Source organism: Corvus moneduloides, chromosome 9 (genome assembly GCF_009650955.1).
Source record: "Corvus moneduloides isolate bCorMon1 chromosome 9, bCorMon1.pri, whole genome shotgun sequence".
Taxonomy (NCBI): Eukaryota; Metazoa; Chordata; class Aves; order Passeriformes; family Corvidae; genus Corvus; species Corvus moneduloides.
Genome location: NC_045484.1, coordinates 3,353,773 through 3,364,182, shown reverse-complemented (window position 1 = coordinate 3,364,182; position 10,410 = coordinate 3,353,773). Strand labels below are relative to the sequence as shown.

The window sequence follows — 10,410 nt, the reverse complement described above, 5'->3', positions numbered from 1 at the left end:
AGGAAAAATGCCACCTGTTCGCATTTCACAGCAACCCCTGATGACAAGGTGTGTCCACAGGACTTTACCAGCCTGTGCTGTGCTACTGGCAGAAAGGTAAATACTATGGGATCATGGAATATCCTGAGCTGGAAGGGATCACCCAGTCCAACCCCTGTCCCTGCACAGACACCCCAACAATCCCACCCTGTGCATCCCTGGGAGCAGTGTCCAAACGCTCCTGGAGCTCTGGCAGCCTCGGGGCTGTGCCCATTCCCTGGGGAGCCTGGGCAGTGCCCAGCACCCTCTGGGGGAAGAACCTTTCCCTGATCTCCATCCTGACCCTGCCCTGGCACAGCTCCAGCCATTCCCTGGGTCCTGTCCCTGGTCACAGAAAAAAAGTGGAAAGAAACATGGAGTTTATGTTTTCCTTCCTTTCTCCACTCCCTAAAGTTAATTTAGGCCCTGAGCACCCTGATCTAGTGGAAGGTATCCTTGCACATGGCAGGGATTTGGAACAAGGTGAGATTTAAGGTCCCTTCCAATGCAAACCATTCCATGATTGTATGAATTTGTGCAGGTACAATATTCAGTAAATGTCCACAGGAAAGTTTTGTGGGATGGCAGAGAAAACAGTTGTGGCAAAGAGCTTGTCTACCATGCACTCACTGCTATTTCCTGTGGATTAAAGCGGCAGATTGACGTAAATCAATCAAATACTCATTGTGTGCTTATAACTTGTGGAAAGGAACGGAAACCAAGACTTTTTTTGTGACTTTTATTTTTCCCCACTGCAATGACAGTAATTGGCAGGATATCAAAGGACAATGGGCTGTTTGGTGCAGTATTTTGGCTCAGCAGTGCTGGATTCTCCTAAGGAAGTCAGATACCACCAGAGCACACCCCTCTATTGGAATTCAGAGAAGGGATCAATGTTATTGCTGCTGCCCTTCACACTATATGTCCATACTGACTGATGTCAGGGGCAAAACAGAAGGTGCTTTCCAAGCTGATGGGAAAAACAGTGTGGAAATGGCTCTGCATCCAATTACCAGTGTGAGGGGAGACTGTGAATGCAGAAAAGAGTGCAGGTCTCTCTGCCACTGCACAGCTCGTTCCTGAACACAGGACTCGTTTGCAGAAATGATACAATTATTTTACCTCCTTATTGCACAGAATATTTTAGTCACAACAGGAACAAGGTGAACTTCAAACACATGCACATTCCTTGTGAACAGACCTAGAGAAATGCTGCAATTACAGACTGCATCACAGTTGTAGGTATTACAGGGAAATAAGGCTTAATTTATTTAGTTATTTCATCCTCAGCTAAATTGTGTTTTAAAAATAATTGGGGTTTTATATTTATAGCACTACCCTTGTCATGGGAAAGTCTTAAGACATGAACAGGAACCATGTCTTTATCACACATAACCCTCCTGCTCTGCTTCTTTCCTTCAGGAGAAGAGGAAAGAAGGGGGAAATGAAATAATAAAAAACCCCACTGAATGCTAAATGCAAGCAAAAATTCACAAATGGAATGACTTGGGCAGGGAACACTGAGACGGAGAGGCTTTTCAGAGCAGTGTGGGCTCGTAACCATTAGTTACAACAGCAGCTGAAAAGCCTGGTGACACAATTATGCTTAAAATCAAAATGTTAAGCACAGAGTTTTGTCTTTTTGGCTTTAGCAGTTTATCTGTGTCGGCTCCAGTTCAGGCTGGGCTGGACCCAGCAACTTCATCCTTGTTTTCCTGTGCAGCCCCAGTGGGGTCCAACACGACTGGTGCATTCCAGGTCCCTGGTTATCTTCCTTCACATTATTAACAATCCTTTTGCTTCACTGATCTTTTCCAGCTCTTCCCTCATTTATAGAGGACCACTTGTGACAGGTACCCCATGATCTGGATGTTTCCTCCACCACCTTTTTCTTCTCCTTCCATGTAAACTCTTCACTCCTTTGTTTAAAACCTTCACTTTGCCTCTTAATTGTACAAGTTTGGAGTGGAACAACTGAATGCAATTTAATAAAGCAAACAGATTATTAATAGAGAGAAAAACGAGAGACATTAAATAATAGTCTCAGCAATTAGATGAGGAGAGGAATTAACTCACTTAATTTGAGGGCCTTAGCATTATTCACTGTAGAACTTAATTTGAATTAATATGCAGTGTACACACATTAATAAATGTCATATATGGGTGGCTCTTTAATGAGGAATATTGAAAGTAATAGCAAAAAGGATTAATCCTTACATTCTCAGTAAAAGTACTTATTTAAGGTCTGGCAGACTACTGCTCTAATGAGAAAGTTATAATGTTGAAATAGAGTGCTGCGAATGAAAGAAGGTTCAGCTGTTGGACAAGCTCTTAGGTTCAAAGTGAAATAAATGTGGTTGTTTATTCCTTTTTTGCTGTTATTTTCCTGTCATCTGGGCCAACCTTCTGGTGCAATGGCCATTCTGAGCATGGGAGTGTAACTGGAACTATGGGGAATGTCAGGCTTTTCCACAAGCTGTTCTACTCACTTCAGTGCTGCATTTTTCAAAGGTTAGGCTGGCTGGGGCTGTGGAAATTGCAAGGTCATTGTGTTGTATTTCTCCTGCTTTCTGGAAAAAAGAAAAGTTTGTTATTTTTTGGCTTGTTTCAGAAGTTCTGAGGCAAATGGTCAAGGTTTATGAGAAAAGTGGGTTTGGGCCATAGCAAAGTGGAATTTTCTCTGTTGGCTGGGGCTGAGAGGCTCGTTTAATAACAGAAATATTTATATACTTACCTGATCATTTTTGAGCAGCTTCTGGAGGCAGATTCTGAAGTTGCCCAATTAAAATGTATTTATTTTTAAATGAATCTAGCAATCAATCCCTCAAACAAAGACTCTGATTGTAAATCATGCAATACACCACCCAAAGGAATAGCCATTGTCTCCCTCTTTTCCCAAGGAAAAGAAAGCCAGATACCATGAAACTGTTGGGGCTGGAAGTGTCCTTCAGATTCCATACTCTGACCTTGAGTGACTTCCTGAGTCAGTGAAAGAATTTGGGTCTCAGTATTTGCAATCTCTCTTTATTGCTGAGAATCTGTGAAATTACCTAATGACTTGTTTTATAATTTCACCTCTTTTGGTTAGATTCTGTTGCTATATGTGTAGTGCAGAGATTTCTTTTTTTTTTAGTTTTCTGGTGGATACTCCCCCACAAAACACCAGTGATAGCAAAGAACCAAACCCAGAAACTGAATATTGCTCATTCATTAGAAGCTCCAACATGATTTAATGACCTTGTTACAACAGCATTTTCACAACTTAACATTTTATTTCTGCAAGTGCTTAGTCACTCAAGTAAACATTCAATCTTTTTAATAGCATTTTCCCAAGAAATATATTTCATTGATATTTCACAGCATAAAAAAGGACCTCATACTGGCATAATTTAAACCCCTATACATGAATATCAATATTTTTTTCCTTGAAATCCCAGTAATTATACACTTGCTGCTCTTCTAATTGGATATGAGTGTCATCACCTACCACAGGGCAACTGATTGCAGGAACAACTTAAATGCTCTGTCCTGTTAAAACCCTTTAATGGCAAAGCCTCCATGAGCACAGGAAAGTCAGTTAACAGAACTCTTATGCTTTTAACAGCTTGTCAGATTTTATTAGACTATCTGAGATTCTATATTTGCTTTTTATCTCTAAACCACTGAGTTCTTATCAGGACTGACATGTTTTGTAACAAAACAAGTAACTTGCAGTGCTGTGGTGGAAAGGAGGGAAAACTGCAAATGTATTCATGTGAAATAAGTCATTGTATAGAGGTTTTTAAAGGGAACTAATGTGATGTGTATTTACACAAGTACCTGGTTTTTCTCTGTTTCCAGGCTTTGGCAGTGAACCAAGGAATTGTCATTCCAGTGCGTGAGGCAGCTTTACTGAACACATGGCTGTGCTTCCACATGGAACTAAAATTGTGCCATTCCACCCTGTTTACACAGTGGAAAATAAATCCTGGGCCTATTTTTATAAGATCTCAGCTGTGCCCAAAGTGGCACAGCAGAGCAGCCCTCTTTCATAAAATTTAAATATTCAGGATGAGCCTGTTCGAGCGCTGGGATATTCGCAGTAAGGATGTTGTTAATCCTGAGAGAAGCTGGGATAATATTTCCCAAAGGGGCCAAACTTTCCCTTTCAGGAGTTAATTAGGTGCTCCGGGGTCTGTGTGTCAGCAAGAGGGAAGGTGAAAGTTAGGTAGAAAGTTCTCATGAGACAGCAGTGATAAAGTGCTGCTGTTCATATATTTTATATATACATATCTATGTATACACATGTTCAGTGCTGGATAGAGAAATGTGCTGATGTTTAATGTCCCTGCCTGCCTGAAGAATTCCCCAGATTCCCAAGCTTTTATCCCATAAAATGCCATGCTTCGGGAATGTTCCAAGCAGCTTGTATCTCTCCAGTGATGAGTCCAGCCACAACCAAATCTATCAGACAACAGCACTGAGCCAGATGCATTTCAGTGACAAATTTAAACTCAGTCATAGTAGGTTGATTTTATTATCCTTTTATAAGTGGGAGGACAACCCCAACAAAGTATTTGCCATGGTAGTCCAGGAAGAAGGAACTTCTTAGGTGTTTGACATCATGCAGAGTAATGGCAGGGCTAAAATGTGGAAGCTGCAAGTGAAGGTTAATATCAAAATCTGAATGAACATTAATGCAGCACCATTTCACAGCTGGAGCTGGGCCAGGGAGGGTCAGGCTGGAGATCAGGGAAAGGTTCTTCCCCCAGAGGGTGCTGGGCACTGCCCAGGCTCCCCAGGGAATGGGCACAGCCCCGAGGCTGCCAGAGCTCCAGGAGCGTTTGGACACCGCTGCCAGGGATGCACAGGGTGGGATTGTTGGGGTGCCTGTGCAGGGCCAGGGGTTGGACTGAATGATCCCTGTGGGTCCCTTCCAGCTCAGGATATTCCGTGATTCTGTGATTCTGCCAGACTGCAGTTATTAGCAAATTCAGAGTAAGTCAAAGCTCTGTATCTATTGTGCATAGCTCCTACACACACAATTTTTTATGGGTAACTTTCTCTTGGCACATTTTCCCCATCCCTTAAATATGAGTACATGTGCACACAGGATGTGTCCAATAAAAATAGGATAAGAACTTTTGATTCTATTCAAAAAGAATCCACAGGCTGCTTAAGAACCAGCCTTTCTTTGATATTCAGGAGAATATTTCTGGGGAAGATGCAATATTCCATCCTTAGCTCAACTGAAAGAAAGGGATGGGGGTGGGAAGACTTCTTTAATTTTCTTTTGTTACTTTGCTCCCACGCAAACATGCAAAAATAGTGTTTAAAAGCCATTTAACCCCAGGATGCAGGAACAAAGGAGGGTATTTTTGCTGTTTATCTCAATCTAAGAAGAGAGCAGGTATTCCAGACTTATTGGTGTCCTTATTGGAATACTTAGGGGTATATTAAAGTAGACAACAGCCATTTGTCCCAATAAAGCAGCACAAGTATTTGCCAATTTATGTAGTCCAGCAGCAATTTATATTAAAGCCAAAGAAAATCTTTACTTTTGCCATGTGTTTTTGTATAAAAATTCTCCTCTTCCCATCTTTCAGCCTTCTTGGCAATTTCCAGGCAATCTCCTACTAGTCCCCAGCAAAGGAGCAGTCACTCCAGGATTGTGTTGGATAATTTGGGAGCACAGGTGGAGGAGAACACAAGGTGTGCCAAGCACATCCCGGATTTGTCTGCAGACAGAAAAGCACCCTCTGAAATCCCTTCCAGCTCTCTCAGCTGTGTGTACACGTTTCTACTTCCATCCTGCAAACACTTCTGTGCTGGAGACACACAAAGATCTCCTTGGGAATGGCATCTCCCTCCAATTCCCAAAGTGTTTTGTCACACATTCCCTATGGCATCCAGAAAGGCTTTGGTTACAAGGGAAATCAGACCTGTTGGGTTCCACATGGCAGAGACAGGGTGAAAATACACTCGTGGTCTAGATGAGCATGTGGGGTTATCTGCAGCTGGTATTTTTAGCAGCAGATTTTAAATCCAAAACTTTATTCTTACATGGTATAAAAGAATCCAGAAATTTTGGCAACAAAAGCTTTGGACACAAATTCAAGGAAAACTTAAAATAAAAACCAGTCCATCTTCAAGATACCAACAGCAGTGAGATTTGTGTTCTTGATTTTAATCTCCACAGCTCCAGCTTTGCTCCCACTGCTTTGAAAAATACAAAAATGCTCTTTTTGGTTTTTTTCTTCCTACGGTGGTGAAATTTCAGCATTACTGACATAGAAATATGAAAAAGGAACACATCCCTTTCATATTTCTTTTAGCTATTATTCTCCTCAAAACTGCATTGCATTTTAGTGTCACTCTTTAGTGACACTCTGTACTTCCTTGTAAGATGAACTGTAGCTCGAGATTGTTTACATGAAGGATAAAATAATTGTTTTCTCCACTCTCTAAAAGCCATTTTGTCTGTGAGACTTCGCTGTGCATGGAAGGAAGACAAGTTAAGGGGAAGGGGGGATTTTTCCTTGCTTTAATACTTCCAGAGGATGGAAGTGCTGACTATTTAAGCACAGATGTGAGAATAACTTAAGGAATAGTGTGTCTGCTCCACCTCCTCATGTATTTGTCTTGCTAGGAAAGCCCTTCACAGGGAAAAATGTGATTGATGGGCGAGTTAGGTAGGGATGAGACACCTGGAATTTAGTGCTTACATGGTTTTAAGAAGTCATGGATGATGTGTTAATTCTGCTTGTGCTTATCCCACAAGCCTGGGCTTGCATACAGAAGTACAAGACCAGACAAAAGCACTTGAGAATACGCTAGAAAAAAACCAGTGTGATGGCCTCTTTTCCATGCTCTTATGGGTGTCCAAAATAATCCTGTACTTCAGCAGTTTTGGAATTATTGTTAATTTTTATTCAGGTGCCTCATAGCTCTGTGATCAATGTGTCATTTTCTGCAGGTACCTATTACTGCCATGTCAGGACAACAGAATCACTCTTGGCCTCAAAATATATCGGACAATCTCTTCCATACTGTTTTTATCGTGTAAAGCATTAAGAAACAGGTTTTCAGTTGATCACTCCCCAAATTCCCATGGAGTTTTTCCTCACCAATTTTTCATGTGAAGTATATTTACACAGCTACTCTGTGTGTCAGTAAAATAGCTAGGAGATAGGAGAAAGGGAAAATCTGGAAATGTGGGAAGGGCTTCACCTCTGCTCTGTCTTATCCATCCTTTAAAGTAAAAAGTGAAATAAAGTGATTTTATCATTCTTTTGGTGGTGGCATTGTAGCAGACAGCTGTAAGGCTGTGTCCTGAGCATGTCCTTCCACACCCCAGGAAAGACTGTATGCTGGGAATCAGGCTGTCAGCTTCTAAAAGTCTCAGGAAATACTTCAGGGAAGTGTAAAACTGGCTGAAAACATCTTCAACTTCCCACTGGATGCAAGTTCTGCTTCTCTGGATGTGCCCATCATCCGTGTGACACTGGATGCCTGGCCAGGGTGTCTCTGGCTGAGTGAGCCCAGGATCAGAACCTGCATCCTGGGAATACCAAGAGCTCTGCAAGGATGCACTGAACCATCACAGCCCACTGTGGGCTTCATTAGAGATAAACCTGTGTTTGGAAAAGGGATTAAAAGCTTTGGAAAAGCCTTTGGAGAAAGTGTCCTATCCACCCCTGGGATGGGGAATGGTGGTTTTGGGTGTAGAAGCAAATTGTTACAACACTTATAGTCACCAGTAAATCATAGAGGAATCACAGAATCATGGGATGGTTTGGGTTGGAAGGGACCTTAAAGCCCATCTAGTCCCACCCCCTGTCATGGGTAAGGACACCTTCCACTAGCCCAGGCTGCTCCAAGCCCTGTCCAACCTGCCCTTGGACACCTTCAGGGATCCAGGGGCAGCCACAGCTTCTATGGGCACCCTGTGCCAGGGCCTCCCCACCCTCCCAGGGAACAATTCCTTCCCAATATCCCTCTAAACTATACTCTCTGTCACCCCTGAGCTCCTCTTCTCCAGGCTGAAGAATCCCAGCTCTCCCAGCCTTTCCTCCCAGCAGAGCTGCTCCATCCCTCTGATCATCCTGGTGCCTCCTCTGGACTCAGTCCAGCAGCTCCAGGTTCTTCCTGTGCTGGGATCCCCAGGCTGGCTGCAGTATCAATAATTAAAGAAATTAATTGACGTAAAAGAAACCAAGGCCTGTTCCATCACAGAGTGTTGCTCACACATTGATGCAACATGGTAAAACACAGTTTAAAAATGTCTGTTAAGTTGGAGTTTGGATGGTTTCTGTGAGGTTTAAAGGGACTAATTCACTGCCAACTCACCATCAGGTGAAGATTCCAAGTTTATCGAGTCTCCTGAAACAGTGTCATTAGAAATGCCAGATGTGTAGCTCCAGCATGCTGTAGACTTAGACTCTAATCCAAACATGTCAACAGCTTTCAAGGTGTTTGTGCAGATCAAGGGAGAGGAGCTTTTCACTTCAGCTTTTCCCTTCTGTTCTGCTAATAGGGTTAACACGTGTTTTCCAAGGACAGGGAACAGGATCCTGGTGCAGACAGTTGCTTAGAAGAGTAAAAGACAGATTGAAGTTGGCAGGATATTAAATAAAGTTAGGCACTTTCAGGTTCCTAATCAAGCTTACAGAAAGTTTACAAAATATTTATGAACTTACCTTTCCTTTGAAAAGGCTTTTTGTTGTTGTTGTTGCTCCAAATATAGAACTGATTTTCTGACTGAATTTTTCTTCTCTGTTCCAAAGGCTCTGACCTCTCTCATCAAGGCATGACTTTGCTGTAGTTGTTATGCAAGAGCTCTGAGTCATATAAGAAAGGAGAAAAGGCAGCAGGCTTCCTCTTTTTTTTTTCTGATCTTGCAAGAGTCTGACAAGATACAGCTTAACAACAGCTTATTCTGCTGTCTAATTGGGATGCACAGTGGACAAAGTCAGAGATATTTTAAATCAGAAAGTAAGAGAAGTTAAAAACTTCCCAGGCAGGACAAGGACAGTTTGAGGAGACATTCTATCATCAAATTTTCTCATTGGCAAAACATTTTAGGCACTTTATTCTATTTTTTTTTTTTTTTTACCTCATAGACATCAAGGGTACTCAGACAAGCAGAAATAATGGCCTGTGGCTAATGATTGAAAGGGAATGTCAGAGAACTGCTAACCCAGACACATGTGCCTGATAACAAATTTCCCTCTTCTCCTTGCTTTCCTACTCCATCCAGGACAAATGGTAGCACTGGATATGCTGCCATATCTTGGAGACAGAGAATAACATTATAGGTTGGGAGGGGCCTCCAAAGGTCACCAAGTCCAATGTCAGTCAGGACAGGTACAGCTACAGGAGGTCACTCAGGGCCTTTTCCCGCTAGGCTTTGCTGTCTGCAAGTATGAAAATTTCACAGTGTCCCTGAGAAATCTGTGCAAATACTTGACCACACCACTGGCAACCATTTTTCCATCTATCTAATCAGAATTTTCCATGTTTGGCTTGTGCTGGTTGCCCCTTTATCCACTGGGGCACAGCTCTGAGAAGAGTCTGCTCTGTCTCCTCACCATCCTCCCATTAGGCCACTGTGGAGAGCAATATTTTCCAGTTTATGACCAACTGGATGTGTTTGCCCTGGGCTCTGGCCACTTCTCCTGGGATCACAGCCCTGCCTTTCAGTGTACCAGGTCACATCTCAGTCTGACACTCTCTACAGACCTGCTGAGGATGTTCCCTGTCCTGTCATCACAATAGCAGTACCAATCCCTGGGGGTCGTCACTAGGACTGACCACCCACTGGTTGGACTTTGTACCACCAATCACCACTCTCTGAGACCAGTTTTCCAGCCCATTTTCTGCCCACCTCGTGCCCGTATCCATCCCACGTCTCTCCACTTAGACCAGAAGAATTTTATGGAAGGCTCTGTCCATGACCTTACTTTAAAAAGGTAAACAACACCCACTGTCCTTCCCTTGTCCACATGGCCCCTTGTTTCACCGTGGGAAGTGATCAGGTCAGATCTGGTTTTCCCTTGGAAGACCCTGGATGAATTTTCCTGGTCTCAAACTGTTCTGCATGGGCCTGGATCCTTAAGAAGATGAGGAAGCTCAAGGAATGAGGTGAAGCTGACAGGTTTGTTCTTTCCACAGGCTCCCTTGCCCTTCCTTGGCCATCCTGTGTAGGATGTGACTTTCTCCTGTCAGTTTCCTGCATCTCCTGGCACCTCAGAAGTGATGGAGATGGTAGAGAGCAGTTTGCTGTTACAAACCAGTGTTTGAGATTGCTTAAAAAATCATTGGCAAGGGTGTGAGCAAAAACCAGATTTAATATTAAGAGAAAGCACGACAAGTTCATGGGCAAGATTCACTCTACCACTTACAGGACAGTTA

At 42.8% G+C, this 10,410-nt stretch overlaps 1 long non-coding RNA gene across 2 annotated transcripts; it reads right to left on the bottom strand.

Annotated features, from left to right (window-relative positions):
• Positions 1–745: 745 nt before the first annotated feature.
• LOC116448192 lies at positions 746–8,790 on the bottom strand. 2 transcript variants are annotated; one of them, XR_004241838.1, is made up of 4 exons: positions 8,697–8,790; positions 8,347–8,586; positions 2,508–2,588; positions 746–1,992 (listed from the first exon to the last, which is right to left on the bottom strand). It is a non-coding gene; the product is annotated as an uncharacterized LOC116448192 (long non-coding RNA). The 2 variants fall into 2 exon arrangements; XR_004241837.1 differs by having other exon boundaries at positions 746–2,588.
• Positions 8,791–10,410: the final 1,620 nt, after the last annotated feature.